This window comes from Euleptes europaea, chromosome 8 (genome assembly GCF_029931775.1).
Source record: "Euleptes europaea isolate rEulEur1 chromosome 8, rEulEur1.hap1, whole genome shotgun sequence".
NCBI classification, from domain to species: domain Eukaryota; kingdom Metazoa; phylum Chordata; class Lepidosauria; order Squamata; family Sphaerodactylidae; genus Euleptes; species Euleptes europaea.
In genome coordinates this window covers 84,948,089-84,975,188 of record NC_079319.1, presented here as the reverse complement: position 1 = coordinate 84,975,188, position 27,100 = coordinate 84,948,089, and the positions used below count along the sequence as shown (strand labels likewise).

Genomic DNA, 27,100 nt, shown 5'->3' with positions numbered 1-27,100 from the left:
TGTGCCTACCAAATCACTGGGACTGGCAACTCCTGAAATTTGGCTCTGCCCAGGAGGATGCTGAGCCATGTGTAGTGTTACCAACCTCCGGGTACTAGCTGGAGATATCCTGTTATTACAACTGATCTCCAGGTGACAGAGATCAGTTCACACTGGAGAAAATGGCTGCTTTGGCAATTGGGCTCTATGGGATTGAAATCCCTCCCCTCCCCAAAACGTCCCCTCCTCAGGCTCTGCCCCAAAAACCTCCAGGTATTTTCCAACCCAGAGCTGGTAACCGTACCCATGAGGAAGGTCCGTGCCTCAGTGAACACACATGAAGCGGCCTTATACTGAATTAGACCATTAGTCCATCAAGGTCAACATTGTCTATTATGACTGGCAGTGGATCTCCAGAGTCTCAGGCAAAGGTCTTTCACATCACCTGCTTTTTGGTTCTTTTGACTGGAGATGCTGGGGCTTGAACCTGGGATCATCTGCATGTCAAGCAGAGCATCTGCATGGCATGCTGATGATCCCAGGTTCAATCCCCAGTATTTCTAGGTAAAAGGATCAGGTGGCAGGTCATATGAAAGACTTCCACCTGAGACCCCAGAGAACTGCTGCCAGTCAGAATAGACAATGATGACCTTGATGGACCAGCATACAACCACTTCTTAAGTTGATGTGTGACCCAACTTACTGACTGAACATGGGTCTGCTTGCAAACAAAGAGTTCTTGCAGACCAAATCTCCCATTCTCATTTGATGGAGGCCTACGCAAGAAGTGTCGTTCCACCACTGATCTATTGAGGTCAGTATTTATCTACTGTAATTGGCAGGAGTTCTTCAGGGTCTCCTGCTAGAGTCATTCACACCACCTATTGCCTGGTCCCTTTTAACTGGAGATACCAGGGAATGAACACCGGCCTTGTGCAAGTAAAGCAAATGCTCTACTGTTGAACAGCCCCTTGAATGCATGTAGCGTGCACCTTCAATGGAGGCAAATCAGAAAGCACCATGGCAGGTAAACTTCACTTATTCTTAAGAACATAAGAAAAGCCATTCTGGATCAGACCAAGGCCCATCAAGTCATAGAACCATAGAATTGGAAGGGACCACCAGGGTCATCTAGTCCAACCCCCTGCACAATGCAGGAAATTCACAACTACCTCCCCCACACACACACCCAGTGACCAGAAGATGGCCAAGATGCCTTCACACTCATCATCTGCTTAAGGTCATAGAAGTTCACACAGTGGCCAACCAGGTGCCTCTAGGAAGCCCACAAACAAGACGTCTGCAGCAGCATTATCCTGCTTTTGCTCCACAACACCCAATAATAGGCATGTTCCTCTGATCCTGGAGAGAATAGGCATGAATATAAGGAAAGCCCTTCTGGATCAGACCAAGGCCCATCAAGTCCAGCAGTCTGTTCACACCCAGTGCCTCTAGGAAGCCCACAAACAAGACGACCGCAGCAGCATTATCCTGCCTTTGCTCCACAGAACCCAATATAATAGGCATGCTCCTCTGATCCTGGAGATAATAGTTATGCATCATGACTAGTACCCATTTCTACTAGTAGCCATGGATAGCCCTCTCCTCCATGAACATGTCCACTCCCCTCTTAAAGCCTTCCAAGTTGGCGGCCATCACTACAGCATGGGGCAAGGAGTTCCACAATTTAACTATGCATTGTGTGAAGAAATACTTCCTTTTATCTGTTTTGAATCTCTCACCCTCAGGCTTCAGCAGATGATCCTGCATTCTGGTATTATGAAAGAGGGAGAAAAACGTCTCCTTGTCCACTCTCTCCACACCATGCATAATTTTATAGACCTCTATCATGTCTCCCCTCAACCACCTTCTTTTCAAGCTAAACAGCCCTAAACATTTTAATGCTTCAGACTTCCTGCATGTGCGAGAAAACATCTGGACAGAACTACAAGGGGCAAGTGGAGCACTTGTCAAAGCAGATATCTGTGCCTTTGATAGGAAGCCATTTGAACAGCCATTTGAACAGCCGCCATTTCTCCTGCTGCATCTGAATAGCGTCTCACTCGCACGCCCTATGCGAGGTACACAAGCCACCTTCCGAGCAAGCCATTAGTAATCCTACCAGACAACCCAAAGACAATCAAAGGACAGAATTAATGACAGGAAATAGTAGACAGATGAGAGCATCAATAAGCAAGATATAGAAGTCAGCCTAGTAAGAAGTAATGTTGGAAAAGCCAGTGCCAAGATTCAGATCTCCAGCTTCCTATGAGACAAAAGCAAAATTGATCTCACAGGAGTTATGGGTCTTTCTCTTGATGACAACTGAGCTGCAGTGGAAGCTGAACTGGCAGACCTGGGCAGAAGAACATTCAGCAGAGACTGTAAGGAATGGAGGCTTCTTCTGCAGGAGAGGAAGATGTGAGCTACAGGGCCTAGGCTATGCACTGGGTATGGTCACAGGATGTCTGGGTGGCTTAGCGAGGCTCTCTAAGGCTTGACCTGGGTAAGCATCTGCCATACCATCAGGGTTGGGTTAGGGTTGCCAGCTCTGGGATGAAAAATACCTGGAGATTTTTTGGGGGCGGAGCCTGAGTCGGGCGGGATTTGGAAAGGGGAGAGACTTCAATGCCTTAGAGTCCAATTACCAAAGCGGCCGCTTTCTCCAGGTGAACTGATCTCTATCTCCTGGATATCAGCTGTAATAGCATGAGATCTCCAGCTAGTATCTGAGGTTGGCAACCCTAGGTTGGGTGAGGCCAACACACCATACAAAGCCCCTCTTGGGGGTCTCAACAGGCCTCAGACTGGAGAGGGAAAGGGATTAATGGCACCCTAGGTGTTTTGCTTGCTTTCCACTGCCCTCCCCTGTAGCTGGTTAACTAGCAAGAGGATTAATCTGTCCACCTAAGCCTGAGTCCCTGGCCCTTATGAGGGAGACTGTCTGAGGTGGGCCCACCCCTTCCTGCCTCCCTGAGGGCTGCCTCACCCTCCTGGGTTGCTTGGCAGGAGCTATTGTCAATTGAGTGTGACTGGGCCAGGCTTGCCTCCAGCATCATCCTTTACCTCCGTTAAATGGCTGCCCCACCTCCCCCCAGCCAGCTGGTACTGGTACATTAAGGCTCAGGGCTACCCCACAAGTAATGTTGCCAACCTCCAGGTTAGGGTTGCCAACCTCCAGGTGGTGGCTGGAGATCTCCCGCTATTACAATTGAACTCCAGGAAACAGAGATCAGGTCCCCTGGAGGAAATGGCCACTTTGGCAACTGAACTCTATGGCATTGAGAACTGGCATGGAGTAGTGGTTAAGAGTGGTGGTTTGGAGTGGTGGAGTCTGATCTGGAGAACCAGGTTTGATTCCCCACTCCTCCACAAGAGCAGCCGAGGCTAATCTGGTGAACTGGATTTGTTTCCCCACTCCTACACACAAAGCCAGCTGGGTGACCTTGGGCAAGTCACACTCTCTCAGCCCCACCTATCTCACAGGGTGTCTGTTGTGGGGAGGGGGGAGGGAAGGTGATTGTAAGCTGGTTTGATTCTTCCTTAAGTGGTAGAGAAAGTCATCAAATAAAAACCAACTCTTCTTCTTCATTGAAGTCCTTCCCCTCTCCAAACCCTGCCCTCCTAAGGCTCCACCCCCAAAATCTCCTGGTATTTCCCAACCCAGAGCTGGAAACCCTAATCACAACTGTATCTTTCTAACCTAGGGATGTATAGATAACATGGACCACGCTCCAAGGATTTTTGTTACTTTTATTGAAAATGGCTTGGTTTCCCTTGGAATTCTATGGTCTATGAAGGACCCTCCCCGTATGAATTTCGTTCTGCACAAAAGCTTCATGGCAATAAGATGGGGAAGGGCGCCAGAAGAGCTATGAATCCATGAAACATGGAGGAGGATCGGGTGTATAGAATTTGGTTGCCCTATGTCATAAAACAGTCTGTTGCAGTGTTCTGTGTTCCCGCTGCTATGGAAATACAAATAAAGGCCAGCCTCAAGTAAAACAAACAATACATTGAAAATCCATCGGCAACACCCTTCACAGAACACTTCAATCACAGAAGCTGTGGCTGTATTCTCATACTTAATGATAGCTTTCCATATTGTGCTCACTTTCTTGAAGTCTGAGCTATAGGAAAAAGGGGTGTCTATTGTCATTGTGATGATAAATGTATCAAAGAAGAGACATAAACAGCTTGTGTTCTTATTGATTACATGTAAAGATGGCCACAATTGTCTGAAGAGATAACTTGCACAAGCCCTGCATCTCCCACTCATTTCAGTGACCCTATCGACAAGGAGGGTCTCCAGGAGAGATCGTATACTTGGACTTCCAAAATGCTTTTGACCAAGGGCAAAACTAGAAGTGATGTTTTTAAAGAGCTGGGACTGGGGCTTAGCAGGTGGGGCTTCTGCCTTCCCCTCCTATGCTGTTTCTCCAAGTCAAAATGACTAAAGTGGGTGTTATTTGTGACATTTTGGAGCTCACATGCAGCATTCTATGCACATGCAAATCCAAAATGGGGAAAGCAATGTTCCCTAGGGCAGTTTCGGCTTCCAAAAAATGGTACTGGGGAGGCAGAAGCCCCTCCTCCCTCTGCATCATTGTCCCAATCTGAATAGGCACCTGCAGTTTCTTGCAACTGCTGTCTGGCTAAGGAGACAGTGATCCGTATCGGGAGAATCTGGACACAATTCATTTCCATATATCATCTTTAGATGGCCCAAAGTCCCTCACTAAAGGCTCCTAAGCAAACTTCACAATCATGAGAAAAGGGGACAGCCTTTCTCGTTGATCAGAAGCTGCTTAAATGACAGGAAACAGATAACGGGCAGTTCTCACAAAGGAGGAAAGCAGTGGGGTTCTGCAAGGGTCAGTCCTGGGACTGGTGCTATTTAATTTGTTCATAAATGATTTGGAATTGGAGAGTGAGCCATGAGATAGCCAAGTCTGCCAATCACACCTAATTGTCAAGGATGGGGAGAACTAAAGTGGCTTGGGAGGAGCCCCAAAGGGGATTTCTCCAGATGGATGAATACTAGACAACATGACAAATGAGAAAGTGGAAGAGAAAAAATCATTAGGCATGCTAATGGTTTGGCACCAAGAGAATTGACAGGTGAACTGCCTTCACGCAAACACCCTTAATTACACAAGGCGAGCTCCTGATCACATCAATGTTCCCAAGCGCCGTCAGTAGCCGCTCGTGCTCTAGGGTCAGGTTGTACCGCTTGTGGCTGCTTTTGTCCAGTCCAAGAATGTAATAATTGTATTGTCTGGAGAAGAGGCAGTGTCCACAGGGATCGTCTTCCCTGGGCAATAAGCATCTAGCTGAGATGGAAAGTGATGCACAATTGAAAAGAAAGCAAAGGATCCAAGCCCATAATTATGAGATGTAAGCAAACAGCAACTTCGAAACTGGGCTGATTCCAAGGGAAGTCCACAATGACCAACTATTTTTAACTAAAATATGTAGAAAGATTGTGTGACATTTCCAACCAACATACACCCACATAAAATTTATCACTGAGATTCTGTGTGAGTGCTTTGGCATTTACCAAAGGTATACAGAGTAATACAAACAAGCATGTCCAAATGTTCAGCCAATTCCAGACAAGCTTACCTTTGTGGTTAGGAAAGTGAGAGGCGAAGCTCTTGGTTGGTCTCATTTCAATCATGAATTCACTGAGGGGGGTCTTAGAAAAACCTCCCACCCAGTCACTGAACTGTAACATAGGAATAATAATGCTGGTCTATCTTTAAGCATCACTAAAGTGCTTGATTCACAACCCCTCCACACTAGGCTGACTGAACAAACTGGGAGACATGGCAGGCATGCTGGGCCCACCTCCACTCAATCACCAGGTTATCTGAGTGATGAAAACAACCAAGGAAGTGTCAGTGAGTGTGCTCTAACCCCATGACTTGTGACACAGTTTTCCAAACATTGGTGATAATGGGGAAGCTTAAACATGCACACAGGCACCTCGCTCACGAGCTAGCAATAACAGCGAGAAGAAGAACAAGAGTTGGTTTTTATATGCTGACTTTCTGTACCTTTTAAGGAGAGTCAAACCAGCTTACAATCGCCTTCCCTTCCTCTCCTTACAACAGACACCTTGTGATGTAGGTGGGGCTGAGAGAGTTCAGAGAGAGCTGTGACTAGCTCAAGGTCATTCAGTAGGCTTCATGTGTAGGAGTGGGGGAACAAACCCGGTTCACCAGATTACAATCTGCCGCTCTTAACCACTACAATACACTGGAGAAACGCGGTCACGACTCACCGGAGGCCGTAGGTTGCTGGCTTGTGCCGGGCGGGGTGCGGACGTGCCGGAGTTGGGGGCGGGCACCTGAGGGCTGGGAGCCTAGGGGGCTTGCTGGCTGGGCCGGGGGGCCCCGTGCCTGCCCCGGAATGGCGGCGGCGAGGAAATGGCGGCGCTCCGCCCGACTCCCAGCTGGGAAGCCACGTGACTTCCTGTTAGGGCTGGGAGCCGGTTTGAAAGAGCCAATCGGCTCAAGGGTGCTGCGGGGGGCGGGGCCCTCCAGAGGTCAGACCTGAGAGGTTTCACTCAGGTCCGATCCCGCAGCATAAAAGGAGGGGTCGCTCGCCGGCTCTTCCTCTTCCTTCGCGTTTTGACCCACCCACCCTCCGCTATGTTATATGTTGTTAAGTTTTCTTTCCGCACATCTGTTGGCGGTTTGGCATTGGGGCATTATCCATTTTTGGGGGGAAAGCGGCCTGCGTGCCAATTTTCCCATAGGAGGGTCGCGGTACGGGATTTTGGAGGAGGCTGGATATGGACATGCCAAGATGGAGGGCTGCCAGGGACGAGCCTCACTCGGGCTGTCTGGGTGGCATGCCTTGCCATGAGCTGTCAGGCGGGCCTCCTCCGAGTGGCAGGGGACCACACAGCTGGCTGCCGCCCTCGTGTGTCCCTGGACTGCCATCTCTTGCCTTCCCAGCAGGGGTGCTGGGAGATGTGCATAGGCCTGCAGGGTGGCAGGTCGATGATAAGATACGCCCCCCATGCCATGCCAATGCCTTGCTGCTGCAATCAATAAAGTTGTGCCATTTCATCCATACTAGCCTCTGTGTTTTTCTGTGTTTATACTTTAATGTTTGATTTGAATTGTGGGTCAGGTGCACAGCTCGGGAGCGCAACGCACAACTAAGCACTAAGCTGGCAAAAGGGCCACATGTTCAGTCAACACGCAGAGAAGTCACATGTGGAGGGAATGAAACAATGCACATGGATTACTTTGAACACATGAGAAACAGTGGTTATTACCACTGCTATATCTGCCCCAGCAAGATCCCATTTGTGGCTTTCTGCCATTCTGAAAAGAATTGCCAACAAAGCACACGCCATGAAGAGCCGTATTCGAAAATTAACTACTTGGCCTTTCTTGTGCGTGTAAAGAATACACTGCTTGGCAAACATCAAGGACACTACCAGCTGCATTTCTTGCAAATTGGGTCCCTTAGAAAATGACAACAATGCGGCGATGAAAGAGGATGAAAAGGAAGCCTGAAGTACACACTTTTTGAAAGACTGAAGATGAAACTTTGCACAGCTCTGATGAGAACGATTCTCCCTCATCCACCCAGGCTCTCTCTCCTGCACTTTGTTTTCCCATCTGAATGAAGTTGCCACAGTAGGAAAGTTCCATTTGGAAAGTGGTCTCACATCACAACTGGAGTCATCTTATTGGGGGGACATGTGGCACAGCACCTCAAAGACCCCCTTTAAAATCCCCAAAGGCTTCTTGGATTATGCCTGGAGTAGAGACAGGACTTTTCAGGGGGATTTAAAAAAAAATGGGAATCAGAAAATAACACTCCTAAAATCGCTTATATATCTATGGTCTTATCCACGTAGAGGGGGCAGGGGGGTTGTTCTCAAGGTTGTGGGGTGTGCTGAATGATCATGGCAGGAATCTGCACATTATGGGATAACGTTTTGCAAAAGTAAATTCAACAAAATCATGCAAACTGTTGTATGTTCCATTGCTCCAGAAGGGTTGCCAGATCCCCCCTCTCCTTCAGCAGGAGATTTTGGGGGCAACATAAGAACATAAGAAAGGCCCTGCTGGATCAGACCCAGGCCAATCAAGTCCAGCAGTCTGTTCACACAGTGGCCAACCAGGTGCCTCTAGGAAGCCCACAAGCAAGACAACTGCAGCAGCATTATCCTGGCTACCAGTGCACTCCTTTCCTGTTGCATGTCTTGAATCCGGACGGGAAAAGTGACTAAACTAAGAAATCTTCATTGAGCATGAAGGTGGTCCTCATGATTTCTAAAAGAAATAGCATATGGTATAGACCTTCCCAGATTACTAGGCTTGCCATGCCAAGGTTTGCACACAGTGAGAACATTCAGGGGTGGGGACTTGGGGAAATTGTGACATCACTGATGTCGCCAACATCACTACATCCCTTTCGGATACATCCCAGAAATGGCAATGGGTAGTTCTAGGAATTGCCAGAAACCCGCATATTGATATACCTGAACTGAAAATAAATCCAAAATTAGCCATTGTGGCAACGTTTGGGTTTCTGATCGACCGAATACCAAACCCTGGGAATCTGCGATTCCTGAAAAAGTCGAATAGATATTCAGCTTTTTGGGGTTTCGGTTATTCACCTTTGCTCAGATGCACAGCTCTTTCACTTCCAGGTTGTACTAAAAAGTCCTGTGCCAGCACAGAGGTCAGCAGTGTTTATTTTTATTTTTCTCCCATCACCACTCAAAGTGGTAGCAATTGGCAGGAGATGTCCCACCATAACAGGAGGTCTTGTAACCCTACGGACTACTCTTATCACTATCATTTACCTTCTGTGTTTGCTTTCCATCTCCATGATGTTTTTAAAGCATGGGATTATCCAAACAACCTTCCATGTTGGATCCAGCCAACATTTTCACTCAATCTCACCTTATTCCCCTCTTTGCTACAGCCCAGGATCAGGTCCCATGATCCATAGCTTGTTTTTTTTTTCTGTTCAAAGAGGACCACAACCTCCTTTTGTATTAGGATTGCCGACATCCAGGTGATGGCTAGAGATCTCCCACTATAACAACTGATTTCCAGGTGACAGAGATCAGTTCACCTGGTAAAAAGGGCTGATTTGGAAGGTGGGCACTATGGCATTATACCCCATTGAAGTCCCTCTCCTCGCCAAACCCCACTTTCCTTAGGCTAAAATCTCCCAGTATTTCCCAATTTGGAGCTGACAACCCTACTTTTTATGCAGCAAAAATGCAGCAAAAATCCATCCTCCGATTGGCGCTAAAGTACTACTGTCTGTCCCAGATGCTTCTATATGCTCTTTCAACATGCTTGAGTTGACCTGCTGGTCGTACGTATTCTGACAATTGCCTCCAAATGCCTGACTTTAAAAACTGCAGTCCATGCACCTGATGAAATAGGCTACTACCATTGCAAGGTTATGTTTTAAAAATAACAAATATTAGTCTTGGGGGGTGGGGGAGTCCACCAGCTTATTCTGGGTCCTTCCAGATATACGTGAGAATCTTAATGATAATCCACTGGTCTATAACCAAATCCATTCTCCTGAGCCAGACTCTGCCTTGTCTATCGATGTCCCTCCTTGGCTTTTAAAAGCAAATCTGCTCAGTTGCAATTCTTAATTGACTGGAGACATTACATATTATAGCAGCTCTTGCATTATTAATCGGCCAGCCCTTCCGTGCTTCGAAGGGAAGGCTGCAAAATCCGAATGACATCCTCCCAGCACAGACACACGAGTCATGTAAAAAATACTTCCTGCATCCATATTCCAAAAGAAAGAAAACCTTTATCATCTTAACTGTTGCACTTGGGTTGGTTCCCCCCCCCATTTCTGGGAGAGATGGGCATTTTGCTATTTTTAAAGGGCAGCATGAGCCATCAGAAGAACATCAGGCAAGCATCTCTGAAATGGCATAACCATTACCTGTGAGAAAAGAGACCATGCTATTTTACTACGTATTATCAGATTGCAGAAGGTGTATTTTTCAGGTGTATGTAGATATTTTAAGAATTGCTGTTTCACTCACAGTTACCCCTCCGATGACTTCAGGTCTTTGTTTGGATTATGCATGCTGTTTCCAACCACCAGAGGTTTTCCCCTCTCCCATTGCATTTCCCCGCATTTTGCCCGCGTTTTCAAATTTGAGATAAAACGGGTCTCTAAAAACATGGGCAGAATGCGGGGAAAGGCAGGGGGAGGGGGAGGAGGGTGACCTCTGATGGTTGGAAATGGCATGTATAATCCAAACAAAGACCTGACGTCATCGGAGTAGTGATGGCGAGAGAAACAGCCATGCATAACAGACCATAGTCTATGAGGGAATCAAAAGTATGTTTGTCCGAGCAGTTTTCTGTAGACAGCCATTGCAGCATAGCAGTGAGAGTGTTGGACTAGGACCTGGGAGATCCAGATGCAAATCCTCATTCAACATGAAGCTCATTGGATGAACTTGGGCCAGTCACTGCCTCTCAGCCTGCCCTACCTCACAGAGTTGTAGGGAGGATAAAACGGAAGCAGGAGAGAAGCCTGCGTGCTGCTTTTAGCTGCACGGAGGAATGGCGAAGTAGAACTGTACTAAAGAAATAACTAGATTGAACATAAGTCCAATAAGCATGTTTTGGTTCAGAAGTGAGGAGTGGAGGAGCAAATGAGATGCTATGGTGCTGCCAATGTTATTGGGAGAATGACGGGATCAAAAACTTGAAATTAAATAGGAAAAGCAGGAAAATCAACAGTTCTTTTCTGACTGGGAGAGAATGGGGGAAAGGAGGTGTGTTTCTTTATATTTACTATATTTTAATCCTTCCTCCAAGGAGCTAAAAGCAGCATACATGGATCTCTAGCGTTGCCAGCTCCAGGTTGGGAAATATTTGGAAATTTTGGGGGTGGAGCCTGAGGAGGACAGAGTTTGGAGTGGGAAGGAACTTCAATGCCATAGAGTCCACTTGCCAAAGTGGCCATATTCTTCAGGTGAATTGATCTCTATCAGCTGGAGTTCAGTTGTAAAAGCAGGAGAACTCCAGCTAGTACCTGGAGACTGGCAACCCTATGGATCCTCTATTTAATCTGCACAACCACCCTGTGAAGTAAGTTAGGGTGGTCAGGGTCTAAAGGCATGTCACATTTTCCTGGGGGTTTGGGGAAGTAGAACATACCTCACCATACTTGGTGGAGTAGAACATACCTCTTCTGTACTTTCAAGGTGCACAGAGGCCCCAGTTGGACTGAGACCACAGCAGTTGGTGAGAGGGGGCTTAGGCTCCCCCCCCCATGCAGTTTCTCCAACCTTATGCATCCCCCAGGGGTAGGGTTTCCAGCTCCGGGTTGGGAAATGCCTGGAGATTTTGGGAGTGGAGCAGTGGCCATTTTCTCCAAGGGAATTGATCTCTGTCACCTGGAGATTGGTTGTAATAGCAGGAGATCTCCAGCCACCACCTGGAGGTTGGCAATCCTACCCAGGGGGCACTAGTTGCCCTCTTGGGGAAACCTAACATGCGGCTCATCAACCGGGTTGCCTGTTCTCCCACTGTGGTGGAATACCTCCCACAGGCACCCCCTGCTGCCCAGTGACACTCTGTTTGATGGCGGAAGGAACATAAAGAAACCCATTGTCATTGGCACATCAGGAAAAAAATCGACATTGGTTTGACCATCAAGTTTCTGGCAGTTCCCAGAGAGGCACGATGTCACTTCTGGTTGCCTAATTTGTGTAATGCCACCACAGAAGTTGCATAATGCCACCACACTGACGGTGCCCCCCATGTCTCCATTCTCCTAGATGCCCACCAGTTGCCACACATTGGCTGGTGCAACACTACTCCTAAGTAAACATGTGGCCTGCAGTGGATAACAGTTGCCAACCTCCAGGTACTAGCTAGCGATCTCCTGCTATTACAACTGATCTCCAGCCAGTAGAGATCAGTTCACCTGGAGAAAATGGCTGCTTTGGCAATTGGAGTCTGTGGCATTGAAGTCCCTCCCCTCCCCAAACCCCGCCCTCCTCAGGATCTGCACCCAAAATCTCCAGGTCTTTGCCAACCTGGAGTTGGCAACCCTAGCAATGGAGGACTTAGTCCTGTGTGAGTGTGGGCATGATTGCATCCTAAATCTCCACATGTGGTCTGACTTAATTTACTTTTGGTTAGCGAATTCTAGTAACACATAGACCTGCAGGACTGTAATCCTGAAGACATTTAGTTTGGTGCAAACTTTCAAGAGCTACAGCCCAATTGATCTGAAGGCAAATGAACCAGGTCTGATAAGGGAACACTGATCCACAGAATTGCTCTCCCTGGTACCTAGATAAACATTTATTCATGATCATGCTTTATAAAGAGTTACAAATAAAATATGAGTAGCACAGCAGCATAGCTATGTTTGGGGGGAAGGGAGTTGCTTCCATGCCCCATCCCCTATCTGGCCTCTAAAACGACTCCTCACTAACTGCAGCCATGTTTATACAGAGGTAGGAAACTCCAAGACTCCTGCAGAACATTTTTTTTCCTCCTGTGACTGTCAAAACTTGGATTTTAAATAAATAAGCACACATCCAGAACAGCTGGGAGCTGGCAGATCAGACCCCCCCTCCCCAGTCAACAGCTGCTTCTACTCTAGGATTAGCCACTCTCTGATTAATTAGGCACACACTTCGTTCTGCATAAGAATGTTAATTAAGGAAAGCCAAAGATGTTCAGTGGCGGCGGTGGCCGTTTGGAAGCCATGCGTTCTGGCGTGCCACACACAGTCCCAGTGAAATTCTTCCTATTCCTCTAAGGAGGTTGCTCTCAGCCAAAAACAGTTTCTGGTTGAAACCATGCGCTTAGCGTACAACAACAGAGCTCACTTTGTAAAACTCGGACTGCTGACAGATCAAGTCATATCCCCCAGCTAAAGCTCAATGCAGCATTCAGTTTCCATTAAACCACTGATGGGGAGACTCAGCCCCCTAAATTAGTGATTTGGGGGAGGAAGGTCCAACTTCCTTCCCCATCTGTTGCGAAATCACTTTGTACCTGAAATGAGCAGGGAAAGATTCTGGGGCACAGGTTGCCAACTGACCAGAACAGAAAATAGCCTGGCTTTCTCTTGGGCTGCATCTTTTAGATCTCTATATCCCGCTTTTCTCCCCAATGGGAATCCAAAGCAGTTTACGACATCTTTCTCTCCTCCTCTTTATCCTCACAACTACTGCTGCCCTGGGAAGTAGAATTGCCTACAACCCCTATTTAACTCTAGGTATGGTTGCCAACTTCTAGGTGGTGGCTGGAGATCCCCCACTACTACAACTGATCTCCAGCTGATGAAGACCAGTTCCACTGGAGAAAATGGCCACTTTAGCAATTGGACTCTATGGCACTGAAGTCCCTCCCCTCTCCAAACCTCACCCTCTTCAGGATCCACCCCAAAAACCTCCAGGTATTTCCCAACCTGGAGCTGGCAATTCTAATTCTAGGCAACATCATAAACCAGCGTGGTTTAGTGGTTAACAGCAGTGGACTCTAATCAGGAGAACCAAGTTTGATTTCCCACTCCCCCATATGAGCGGCAGACTCTAATCTGGTGAACCGGATTGGTTTCCCCACTCCTCCACATGAAGCCTGCTGGGTGACCTTGGGCTAGTCACAGTTCTCTCTGAACTCTCTCGGCCCCACCTACCTCACAAGGTGTCTGTTGTGGGGAGGTGTTATGACATCACATCCTGTATTTTAAGAGCAGAACTGGGTGTCAGTGGCAGGAAACCTGCATTTTGATGTCACATCTGGTTCTGCACTTCAATAACATATATTTACTAAAATATCAGGGGAGGGTACAACACATTTTAAACCAACTCAGTCCAATCCTACTTATTATCTGGATTGGATCCGTTTGTGTGTGTAATGAGTTCAGATTGCTCCCCAGTATTCAAGCTCATGTTGAAAATCCAGATGGTCTCTGGTCACGCTGTAAGCTCAACCACATTTTACATGTTTTTCCTTTTTGAGAAAAGAGAGCTGAAGGGTTTTTAAAAAAAAGATGTTTTCATTCTTGTTAGTCATCCTAAAAATATCTTAGTGAAATGAATGCATTTCTCTTTTTTTATCTTTTGACTCTCTTATGTAAAACCCCCCTCTGTGCTTAACCTAGTTCTGTCTCAATAGAAACCATTGGAGTGCTTTATAAAGGAGGCTCGTAAAATTTTATGTAACATTTTACAGCTTGGAAGTTGGATGCTTAAAAAAAAATCTCCTATTGTGTTTTACTTTATACAATATACCATGCTGCCAATAATTTAAGTATGATTTCAAATTTTACAAATATGTTCCCATATATCATTGTCAAGTTGTTCTGCAGGGCCTGCCTACTCAACCAATATCGGTAGTTGTCGAGAAAATCTGAAGCGGGTCAATGCTTTTTAGTGCCTATGCTCTTAGAATGGACCCCTTCCTGAGAAGAAGTATGTTATCTTATTCAGTTAGACACCTACTAAGCAGGACTAAATGCTTCTTACCAAAGTACGTTTTCTCTTGAAGTGGTCCAATAAATTCTGAAAAGGATGTGAATGTATAAACAGTTTATTTTACATAATATATATGCATGTAAATGGTTACAAAGTTCTAAAACATGTTACAAAGTTCAGACATTGTGAATCTTAAACATGTTCATATATGCAAGCAATCTTAAGCAATCTTTATTCCTCTATATGAGAGTTCAAACCTTAAACCAGTAATAATATTTCATTCAGGAAATATTACAGTTACAGAAATCTTGTATAAAATGGTTAGTGTTATGAATAAGATCTGATTTAGTTAAAAGCATCTTAATTCAAAGTACTTAGAACATCATAGAACTTAAGACATACTTCACCTAGTCGTGTCATTTGTAAACTTCCCCAGCACAACAGGGCTTAGAGAGATCTGAAAAGTTCCTAATTCATGTTAAGGATAAATAGACCTTTTAGGTCCTCTATGTGTTATTTTAGTATTTAAATGTCTTTGGTGCATGCAAAGGTTAGAGAAATCTCTGGTTCCAGGAGTTCATGTCAGAGCTGAAGTCATGAGCTCTTAAAGCATATTTTCAGTCCATGCCAAGACTAAGTTCATGAAACCCTAGAGAAATCTCTAAGTGTTTTCAGCAAATGAAAGGCCTCTGATCCATGTTAAGATCAGGGAGATCTATATGTATGTGCACGCCATCTTTAGCTGTGTCAGAACTAGAAAGCTATGCAAAGCTTAAAGCCATATGAATGTCAGAGTTCTGTGTAAGAACTGAGTTCAGAGTTCTAGCTGTTCGTTAGAGAGATCTCTGACTCATGCTCAGAGAATGTTCAGAGGTCTCTCTGTTAGCTAGAGAAATCTCTGACGCATGCTCAGAGGATCAGCTCCTGGTCTTCAGCTCTTTGAAGGGCTGGAGAGACCTGTGTGAAGGAAGCTATAGGTTTTACAATCTCCATGTCTGTCAGGACTGGGAGGCCTATACAAGGCTAGATAGATTTTAGTGAGAACTCATCAATCCCTGCTAGAATCAATGAGTTCTCAGTGTTTCCATTTCAAATATGGAAAGATTTAAACGTTTAGACTCCACACAAAGGTTGATGGATTCTAAGAGTCTCCATCTTATTCATAAGATGGAGAGGTCTGCAGGCATTCAGTTCAGATACCCAGTCCTAGCAAGGGCTGGCTATCTTGAAAAGAATCCCCCTTTTAGGGACTTCTCCAGTCTCACAGGAAGACTTGTAAATGTTTAAGTATTCAGAACACACAAGGGCTGAATACTTAGAGACCTTTTAGGCAAGAAAGTCTTAACCCATATGGAAGGTCTGAGAGCCTCAATCCATGCAAGAATCAAGGTTCAAAGCCTTTACATCCCAGGTAAGGAATGGAGAGATCCATTCAGGCCAATGGTTATCAACCTGTTAGGAACTCTAACTCTTGGCTAGGAAGTTTCTCCTTATATATCTTTCAAGATCAGTATCCTTTCCTACCCTTGACAGTACTTGGTTGGATCTGATCTTGAGAATGTTCCAGTGCATCAGCATTTTTGGAACTTGGAGCAGCAGCGTTGTTGCTCTCACCTTGTAAGGATTACCTGTTAGGTCTTTTGCTGACCTGGCCATGTACTAAACAGTCAGTTTATGGCTTTATGATGTTTCTTAAAATATAACTTTTCCCAGCATTCTCTTTGTGTTAAGAATACGGTTAATTTGACTCTCTTCTTACCTCTGAAAGACCTTCTTAACTTTAAAAGGACTTAAAACTTCATATAAAATCACATTGTGACACTTCATTACATCATTGCTCACAGTCAGCAAATGTTATCAGAGTACAGAGCAAAAGTCAGAAACACCTTGACGCTGCCTGCGTTTCAGTGGAGAACATCCTGGAAACTTCCTCGCCGGCTTCAAGGTTGCTCTGAATATCCTCAGAAACAAGTGTCTTTCTAAGAGGGTATTCAGTCAAGGACGGAGCTGCAGCTCCTTGACTAAAAACATTTAAGCTGAGTCCTTTGAGAGTCAGGCTTCTGAAAAACCTGTTTTCTCCTTACATATGAAGTCTATATGGATTTCAAATGGGAAAATTCTATATTCTTCCTTCATTTGTGCATTTGCCCATGACAAATCTGTGAGAGGAGCTAAGCATTCTTAACCCTGGCTTTTGTAAAAGTATAGGGACAGTCGGTTAGCCCGCATCCAGCTTTCTTCTAGCTCAAATGATAAAATTACCTGGTGCAGCAGGTTAAAAGTCTTTTGATTGCCAAAGGTCGTTTATGCATGGGTACTTCCACTCAAGCTCGCCCCCAGTCTGTCTCGGTTGTTCCTTGGAGTTATGCATGAGTTTTCCATCCATTAGAGATGACCTCATGTCCAGCCTTCACAATGTCTGGGTCTTCCCATTCCTCTATTAACCGAACTCTTCCATCTTCCCTGAGCAAAGCCCGTGTGAAATCCCCATGCATGCATAAGGCAAAGTGCAGGACACACAAGCTTAGTTTTGCTTACAGACAATTACAAAGCAACATGTCCAGAAGCAGGGGTTGAAATACTTCCTACTTCCATGGAGCTTGTTCTGAGCAGAAGAAAATCTTTTTAAAACTAAGGCTTGGATTCCCGTCCCCTTCAGATTGCTCCATTTTTAATGTTGTTCTTAAAATGCTTTTTTATGTGGCAATTGGGTTTGGAGGGGGGATTTTCTCTCACAGTAAGCTCTAAAAAGTAAGCCAATTACAAAGCAGCATTTCAAGTGGCGGGGACTTAATTTGAGCTTGGAGGCTGCTGGTACATAGATTTCCAACAGGAAAGTATGCGACAAACCTCACGTAAAACTCCCATGCATAAATGACCAAGGTGACTAGCTACATAGAAAGATATAATCTCTTCAATCATTTTCTTACAGGTTATTTATACCAAGGGATAACCTAGTTATCACAACTCTGTCCTGTTTGATGTGCCCCATCTGGGACTATTTGTATGTCTGTGGGAGAGAGATGGACTCCATGCTTTGTGCCTATTTCCAAAGATTATATTGAATGAAAAAACTTCTCTTGCAGGATATCTTATTATCACAGGGGCTTCTGAAATCGGAGTGTTTAAGTGGAAGCACAAACTGTAGTACTTCCTAGCAAAGCTATATAAAGTATGGTATCATGTGACCTTGGTGTAGGGTTGTCAGCTCCAGGTTGGGAAATATTTGGAGATTTTGGAGGTGGAGCCTGAGCAGGGTGGAGTCTGGGGAGGGGTGGAACTACAATGCCATAGATGCCAATTGCCAAAGCCGCCGTGAGCCTGGTTTGCTGGGGATGAGGGCGGGTTATAAATTCGAAAAAATAAAAAAATAAAATAAAAATAAAGTGACCATTTTCCCCAGAGGAACTGATCTCTATTGGCTGAGGGAGGAGGACAAGAGGCGGACTTGCTTGCCTCATATCATCTGTTCTTAATATTTACAAGTAGCCATATCATCTGATTTGATATTGGCTATTTTGATACAACTGGCTGACTTTGATGCTGTAATAACATCCTTGTATATCCCCCTACCCAATATAAACATACATTGTCCTCTTATTGGGTCTCTCTACTGATGGTCTATGACAATTTGGCCTCTCAGTTCGCTAACTTTCCCATCCTGATTGCAGGTGATCTCAATGCCAGAATTGGCGAAGACGACGAGCAGTTGATTAAAAAATGGTTATGGGATGAACCTGAAGAATCTATTCCTCTTCATCTATATAACAGATATTCAAAAGATAAGATAGTTAATGCTGCTGGTCTTAAGTTGTTCGAATTTTCTATCCAAAGAGGGTTGGTCATTCTGAACAGACAAAAAGGAATTGATGGAAACAAGAATTGTAATAGCAGGAGATCTCCAGCTAGTACCTGGAGGTTGGCAACCCTACATTGATGCCTCCAGGATTTGATCCCTCTACTTGTGGGGAATCTGATAATCTTTCATTGAAGTCTCTGAACTTTGAGGGAGTAGAGGCTTGGGAGTACAGCAAGAACACTCTTCCATTCACCATACTTTCCCCCTTCCATTCCCCCCCCCCATGGATATTGAAGGTGGCGGTGGAGAAAACGAAGTGTAAAGGAAGGTTGTAGTGATTTTTAGTGTGAAATAAAAATACATCCGAGCTTCTCTAATATATTATTAATATCACACTAGAAAGTCACAAACGTCTGCAGAAAGGGTTGGAAGCCTTCAATGCAATTTTCCAGCAATCCCTGAATCCCAGAATGTACACTCAAAGATTTCACTAATCTAGGGTTGCCAACTTCCTGGATGGAGATCTCCCGCTATTACAACGGATCTCCAAGCGACATAGATCAGTTCCCCAGGAGAAAATGTCCACTTTGGCAATTGGTCTCGAAGGCATCGAAGTTCCTCCCCTCTCCAAACCCTGCCCTCCTCAGGCTCCACCCCCAAAATCTTATGAAGCTGTTTCTGGTGCACTGGAGCAAAGGAGCCATTCCAATGTCTAGCCCAGACTTTGCTGGCTAACTCCCAAGATATTCTAATAGCCACCCCATGGCATCAGACACAACAGGAGCATCTGAGGCAGAGAAGAATCTTAGACACTTGATTTCTTTTCTTCTCCACCATCTTTTCCAGTCAAACAGGAATTCAGAGCACTGTTAACAGAGCCTTGCTTGCAGTGCACTCCCCTCCCCTCTTTTTTGTGCCTGTGCAATCAGATGCATGCTTGCAAAGACCAGCAATGCATGTCATTGCCTGCTCTTTGTGCCTGCGCATGGCTGCAACAGGCACTGGTGGGATATGTCCGCACACCGAGTGCAATCGTGCCTTCGCCATACCACCTTCAGCACTTTTTGGGGGGGAGGGTAGAGTCCTGCCATCTGCCTCCAGCCCGAGTAGCAGAAAACAGGCTGAGCAGATAGTATACTTGCCAGTGAAGAAGGCGCTTCTGTCTCTCCCTGGAGCTTCTTGGTTATGTAAAGACTTAGTTTCAAATGTAGGTAACACACATATACACATACACACACATATTTGCCTCCAATAGAAGCAATTAATTAAGAAATGCCTTTTTTAATAAGGCAAAGCTTTGAGAACATGTGTAAAAAAATTCACCTAATGGGTGCATGTGGGAATAAGAAATGCAATGTGGTACTTTCCAGTTGCTATGGTAACAAGAGACTGCCGGAGGCAGAGGAAATCTTCTGATCTCTGACGAGGTAATCACCTCACTCTCGAGAAAATTTTCTAATGGTCTCCTCCAAATTTCCTAAGGAAAAAAAAGGCATTGTGTTTTCTCTTTTTAACAAAAATGGTGGTGGGGGGGAGGAGAGATCCTTGACATAAAATGCTAAAGAAGAGAGAGACAGCTGCCAAAGGGCATGCCTGTACCTCAGCTGAGCTCCGGAGAATTTGCTGAAGGCTGGTGTTGTATAATAGCGAGGGAGACTGAGACACATACACAAAAAAATGTGGTGACTTCCCTCGGGCAGTTGTAACCCATGTCAGACAGTGAGAATGGTTCCTAGGTAAGAGAGAAACAGAAAGATACTCATGCACACACCAACAGGCTATCGCGGAAGCCAGCGGGTTATCCGTTGGTCCAAAACACTTCACCAGACTCCAGCTACTATAAAAGTGCTTAGTTTATTTTCAGTGTATAAAACAACACTCACTCCCGACAGTAGCTTCCCGACCACCAATACATCCAGCATATACTCCAACACTGAGCTTTACATTCTACTTACTTATATACATTTCTACCCCCCGATATCCATCAGGCCACCTGCTGTTACACCCACAGCGTTACATCATCCTACTGGCCATATCTGGTTTACTCCAGTTCATACTGCTGCTTCCAGGCTCTTGCAGCCTCTTGCATCAGCCCAGATCCTGCTGATCTGACAGGTATTTGACAGCTCTTACTGACCAGCTGTCTGTCACAATATTATGACATGCTTGTATTTCTGACACAGGCCACTCTAGAGCCAAAATGACACATCCCTGCCAATAGCGTATCTCCTCCATAATGAGACCTCCAGCCAAAGCACCCTACGATGTACGGAAAGAAATGAAGAGACGGGCATTTTTAAAAAGGGGCTGAGAATGATTGTCTGAGGGGAAAGGAGTGGCAGGAAGACATCTAGACCTCATCTCTGAACAGTTTAAAAAAAAGTTTAGCCCCGGGAGACAGCCGTTGGAGCGCATGAAAAGAAAGTGTGACATTGTGTTGCAAAGGGCAACACAAAACTAAGGGAAGAGCTAGATGCTACAAGAGGTGTGGTGCTGCTGGTGGTCAAATTCATGGAGGATAAGGTCCATCAGTGATTACTAGCCAAGGTGAGTAAGGCCTTTTATGCTGGGACATATCCCTGCGGTCACCCCTGCCAACTGCTTTGGAGCTTCTTTTTGATTATGCATGCCTTTTCTGACAGTCAGGTGTCGCCTTGCTCTCCACGCACATTTTGCCCATGTTTTCCAGATGCTGTTTTAGCCAAAATCTGGTAAATGTGGGCAAAATGCATGGGGAGAGTGAGGCGACCTCGGACAGGAGGAAAAAGCATGCATAATCAAAAGGAAGCCCTGAAGCAGTCGGCAGGGATGACTGCAGGGAAACGTCCCTGTATAAAAGGCCTAAAAGGAGTTTCCATGTCCAGAGGAAGTAAACCTCTGAATATCAGTGGTGGAAGGCAACATTAGGCAAAGGCCTCTGTGTGTTATTCGCTGGACCTTCAGGGTTACTGGTTGCAAAACAGAACGCTGGAATGATATGATCCAGCAGATGCCTCATGTTCCAATTGCCTAGATCTACACAATACATGATGTATATTGTTACCTTGCCCTGTCCTGGATGGCCCAGATCTCAGAAGCTAAGTAGGGTCAGCCCTGCTTAGTAGTTGGATGGGAGACCACAAAGGAAGACCAGGGTCATTATGCAGAGGAAGGCAATGGCAAACCACCTCCGTTTGTCTCTTGCCTTCTAAACCATACTGGGTTGCCATAAGTCGGCTGCGACTTGACAGTGCTTTACACACACATTGTTATCTCAACCCCACACACACATACACACAAGTTCTGACAGCTAAAGAGGTGATACAGGGAAACACATTTTGCAAGGGACACTCTCTTACATATTGTGGTATATAAGATGTTCTGAAGAAGACAGGGATCATCTGTAGCTACATGTCTCCAGTACTTTGGTTGTTGAAGCTTTGTTGAAGCTAAACAGGGGTGCCTGGTCAATGGCTGGTTGGTAGATCTTCTGGAAATTTTATATATGCCACTTCAAGTACCACGAGGGGAGGAAGGCGGGGTAGAAATGTAATTAATAGTTCTACATGTGCCCAGCACCTGTGCAAGCACAAATGAAAAAAATGGTATATGTGTCATCTTGTTTGTGGCCTTCCTAGAGGCACCTGGTTGACCACTGTTTGAACAGACTGCTTGACTTGATGGGCCTTGGTTGGATCCAGCAGGGATGTTCTTATGTTCTTATGAGCATGCTTCTTAGGTGAGGTGCTGAGGAACAGAGGGAGGATAATGCTCCTGCTGTCATCTTGTTTGTGGGCTTCCTAGAGGCACCTGGTTGGCCACTATGTGAACAGACTGCTGGACTTGATGGGCCTTGATCTGTTGCAGCATGGCTTTTCTTGTGTGTGTGTGTGTGTGTGTTTGTTCTTATGAAAGGGTACAGAAGTTTGGAGATACACATTTTGTCCCATGGAAGAGGAACTAATATGCCTTGGGCAATTTGTCTTAAAATATAGGAACAAGGGACATAGTCTGGAGTCAGACCAGCCATCCTCGTGTGTGCTTCTTTGACAGAGCAAAGAGCTACCCAAAAAAAAACAGGATGGCTCCTTGCTAGCAAAAACACTCTAATTTCAGGAAAACATTGTGTTGAGTGATAATGGAAGGATTGGAAATTGTCTGTTGCCATCACAGAATGAGAAGAGAGTGGGAGCTAAGCTTCATCTTGTGACAGTTGGTACTAGACCCCACCACTGTTGTCCTGGCCCAAGACAGGGTTGTACCCCCCATAATGCCCCAGGTGGTCTATCATCCCCATTTTCCATCTGAATCCCTGTTTTTCTTTCATCTGCATGTTACAAGAGCAATCAGGAAGAAGACACAGGGAACAGCTTCCCTGCTGGTGCTATAATTTATAAATCTGCCCTCACAGCCACTTCTCACAATACGATCTTTACACAGATATTGCTTTCATAGAAGAAACTTCCACGTACCCTCCGACCTGTGGCGAATGGATGCCTCAAGAATGGTCCTGCATGAAGTACCTTAAGTCTCAGATTCTGCCTGTGGCAGCTTGAAAATCATAGATCATTGGCTTGAAAATATTTGCAAGTAGCACCCTTTCCCGAGGAACGGTAATGTCTTCAAAGACTTTTCCCCTCTTCCCAATGCTTATTGAGATTCCTGCCTTCATCCAAAGGTTACCAAGGCAACAATGGTAATTAATTTTGTGTATTCTCAGTGGCTTCAGAAAAGGAAAGTACTGGAAATCTGACTGGTTTCCTCATTAAGCATGCTGAACGTACCTTTCCCTTGCTTGCTGATACATGGAAGTTTTCTCCATCTGCTGGCTGTGTGGGTTGAGCTCAGCAGCAACCACAAAATGTGAGACGTTATAAGCCAGTCACGAAAATGAGTCTGTACAGTACTGCTTTGCTACCACTACAATTGTACCTGGATTGTCGACGTGTGTCATTTCTTTGACCATCCTTACAGACAAATATACCTGCTTCAATATATTTTGTCCCTTTGATCTTGTGATATCTTCGTCTTTACAACTCAATATTATCAGGTTGGGAGGGGGGCACTTTCAATAGCATCTAGTGGCAGAAAGTCAGTACTCCAGTAGATGTCAGGGCTGCATCAAATAATGTTGTAGATGAGATTGCAAAGGAAGCAATCTGAGATTGGGGGGGGTGGGGACTGTTGTGTTGAACAGTTGGGTGTTGATGAACCTGTAACTGGAGATTTTATACGAAGTCCTGACTGTTTCATGGGGTTTTGTGATTGGTTTAGTAGACTGGTCTAAAAAAATGGATGTGTAGTGAATGAATTCAAGTCATATCATTCTTACAATGAAATGAATTACAAAATAATGACAGGATACAGCTCATTCCAATTACAGGCAGCAGAGTGCTTAGTAGCTATATAGTACCCAGCATTGCTCCATTACGTCACCTTGGTGCTATCATTCTCTCCTCAGGCAGTGTGGTGTAGTAGTTAAGAGTGGTGGTTTGGAGTAGTGGACTCTGATCTGGAGAACTGGGTTTGATTCCCCACTCCTCCACATGAGCGGCAGAGGCTAATCTGGTGAACTGGATTTGTTCCACCACTCCTTCAGGTTTATTGGGCCTGATTTTTTTTGAGGTGGGGGTAAGCCCAAAATAAGCCAAATACCCATACTGGTAAATATGGGTATTTGGCTTTATTTCGGGGTTTCCGGAAAAATATTGGGTTCATTATAGTCTATGGGGGAAAATTCGAAGCTCCAGTGGGGGCATTTTTGGAGGTAGAGTTCCCACATTTTCAGGGTAGCTTCAAGGGACTCTCCTTGCATGAACCTCAAAGTCTGATGAAGATTGGGTTAGGGGATCCAATTTTATGGGGTCCCAAAGGGGTCACCCCTCCTCCATAGAGAAGCATAAAATTGGACCCCCTGTCCCAAACTTTACCAAACTTTGGGGTTCATGTGAGGAGAGTCCCTTGCAGCAACACTGTCAATTTGGTGACTCTACCTCAAAAAATGTCCCCACCTGGGAGAATTTTAGAATAGTCTGTAATGGCTGCTTCCTCTCCAAAGAATTGTGGGAAAACTCAGTTTCCCATGAATGCTTGCAATGAGCCTGCACAATTGCAAAACCTCCAGGTTGGGAATTACCTGTATATTTTAGGGGTGGAACCTGAGGAGGGCAGGGATTGGAGAGGAGGAAGGACTTAAATGCCATCGAGTCCAGTTGCTAAAGTGGTCATTTTCTCCAGGTGAACTGATCTCTGTTGGCTGGAGATCAGTTGTAATAGCAGGAGATCTCCAGCTAGTACCTGGAGGCTGGCAACCCTCCCCACCCTTTTAAAGCCCCACCCTCCCCAAGCCCCATCCCCAAAATCACCAGGTATTTCCCAGCCCAGAGCTGGCAACCCTACTTGTGTGTGAACTGTACCACAGGATGTACTTGGGCAAAACATCTTAAGTAGTGATGCCCTAAGTGTCAGATACATGTCTATGTTTCTCCTTTCACTACCCACCACTTGATTTATATTGTGTGGCTTGTGTATGTACGCAACTCACATTTGGCATTACCCTCATACACATGAAAAAGAGTGTAAAACCATTCTCACACAACCTGGCAGCTAATTCGAGAGCAATACCACAGCGTCCACTAAAAGAACCAAAAACTCCTGCATTAAAAGAAGCTGTATTATGAAACCTGGAATAAAAACCTATGCAAAATAAGGTGTTTATACTTCCCATTAGTTTAAATTCATCCATACTCAAGTTGGACATAAAGGAATACCATTTTTTTAAAGTAGACATTATTCTGTCTACTGAAGAACATCAGTGGTAATGAGGAAGAAAACGGTAGCCAGGTGCCAAATGCTAAAAAATGACAGCCTATCCGTATACTTACTCTATCTGAATTAGAAAATAACAGTGTAAGGCACAGACTTATTTATACTTGAGAAGACCATGGTATGCAAGATGTAGTCCTTCTTCTCCTCCCCCAAATCTAACTCATAACTTATGTGCATAGCTTATTAAAAAAAAATGAGGAATCACCTCTGGCTGAGTGTTTGGTTCTGAATGCCTATGTTCAGCATATGATAAGCAAGTGAGAAGAAGAAGAAGGTAAGGTAAAGGACTACCTCTTTTCACCAGAATCACTCTTCAAAAACCACGTTTTCCATGAAACCCTGAGGCTACTTCTTGTCTATGTGAAAGAGTTGAGAGAAGAAGAAGAAGAAGAAGAAGAAGAAGAAGAAGAAGAAGAAGAAGAAGAAGAAGAAGAAGAGGAAGAGGAGGAGGAGGAGGAGGAGGAGGAGTTGGTTTTTATATGATGACTTTCTCTACCACTTAAGGAAGAATCAAACCGGTTTCCCTCCCCCTCCCCACAACAGACACCCTGTGAGGTACGTGGGGCTGAAAGCGTGTGTCTAACCTAAGGTCACCCAGCTGGCTTCATGTGTAGGAGTGAGGAAACAAATCCAGTTCACCAGATTAGCTTCCGCTCATGTGGAATAGTAGGGAATCAAACCTGGTTCTCTGGATCAGAGTCCACCACTCCAAACCACAGCTCTTAACCACTACACCATGCAAGTGATAAGGATGAATGCTAATTTTGAACAAATATATTAGGAGATGAACTATTTAATTGGGGGGGGGGCAGTCATCCTTATGTTAGTCTTGCCAACTTTGGCCTGTGATGAAAAGGGTTTGTGGCCAGCAGCACACAGTGGAGAATTATAAGGAAGAAGCAGCTAACCATGGTCTGATAAGGAAACTCAGGGGATGATATAAGTGACAGTCCAGATTCTCATTGTTTTTGGGACTGTGCACTTTAATTGGCATGCTGATTAGTTCCAGAAACACACTAAATGACAGCATTTTTGTCATTTGATTTACCTATACTTGCTTAAAATTAGCAAATAATAGAGTGTCTCAGAGATATCACATGCACAGTAGAGCAAGTCTCCTAATTGTAGTTAAGAGATAACTTCAGGCTTTATCTACTGTCCCTCAGCCCTGAAATTACTTCCACTCTCCCCCAACTCCCACCCCCCAGTTCTGATTGCTGAATACATCAGTACAAATATTGATCATGGTTGGGACTAACAGATTTCAGTTTATAACCCAGATTTGAAAACCAACATTTGAACTGGTTGTGAGACCCTAGTGAAGGGAGAACCTCCCTAGCCGTAACTGTAAGTCATGGCTTGGTTCCTGCCTGTATTTGGCAGGTGCAGGGGCATTGTTTACCAATTTCTCTTTTCCGTAGCAGCCCAAAGAACACCCTGAAATACTCCTCCTGGGGGATGGGGGCCTCCCACAGAGGGGAATTGGAGGTCTCCCACAGGAGAGTAGCGTTGGCAAAAATCACACCCTCCTTCCACCCATGAAAATCTAGGCAGAATCCAAGCTCTGGAAGAGGGGAAACCCATGCCAAGGTATGTGGTTGTTGAGAAGGAACAGCACAATCCTACAGTTTGGTCCCAGTTTCTAAATTGTGGCCAAGAGGGAGCCATTGTCTGCCCAAATTTACAGACAAGCTTTGATTCATAGGAAGTAGAGTTAATGGAAGAGGGTCATTAGGTCGGATGCAGTGCTAAAGTATAGATGTACCTTCGCTGGGTTGGATCCAGTGTCTCATCACTTACCAGAAGGAAGCCATTGATACCAAACATTTGTTTGTAACATGAGATGGAAATCCATAGAAAACATCCATTATCACCTATATTTGGCAAGAACTGCTTAGATGTGCTGCTGGAAAAAATGGTTCATGTAACCCTCTGAAATGGTGAAAATTGATTTCAAGAATTCATTGAGTTTCTCTGTTTCAGAGGGTAGCTGTGCTGGAAAGCTAGATTCAAGTCCAGTAGTGTGGTATAAGTCCTTTCTTTCA

General features: G+C 45.1%; 1 long non-coding RNA gene across 1 annotated transcript in view; it reads left to right on the top strand.

The window, feature by feature from the left end:
• Positions 1–25,512, top strand: part of LOC130481957 (uncharacterized) — a 243,140-nt gene extending 217,628 nt beyond the window's left edge. The window contains exon 3 of the long non-coding RNA XR_008933486.1: positions 25,435–25,512. This is a non-coding gene — a long non-coding RNA (uncharacterized LOC130481957). The remainder of the gene's footprint in view (positions 1–25,434) is intronic.
• Positions 25,513–27,100: the final 1,588 nt, after the last annotated feature.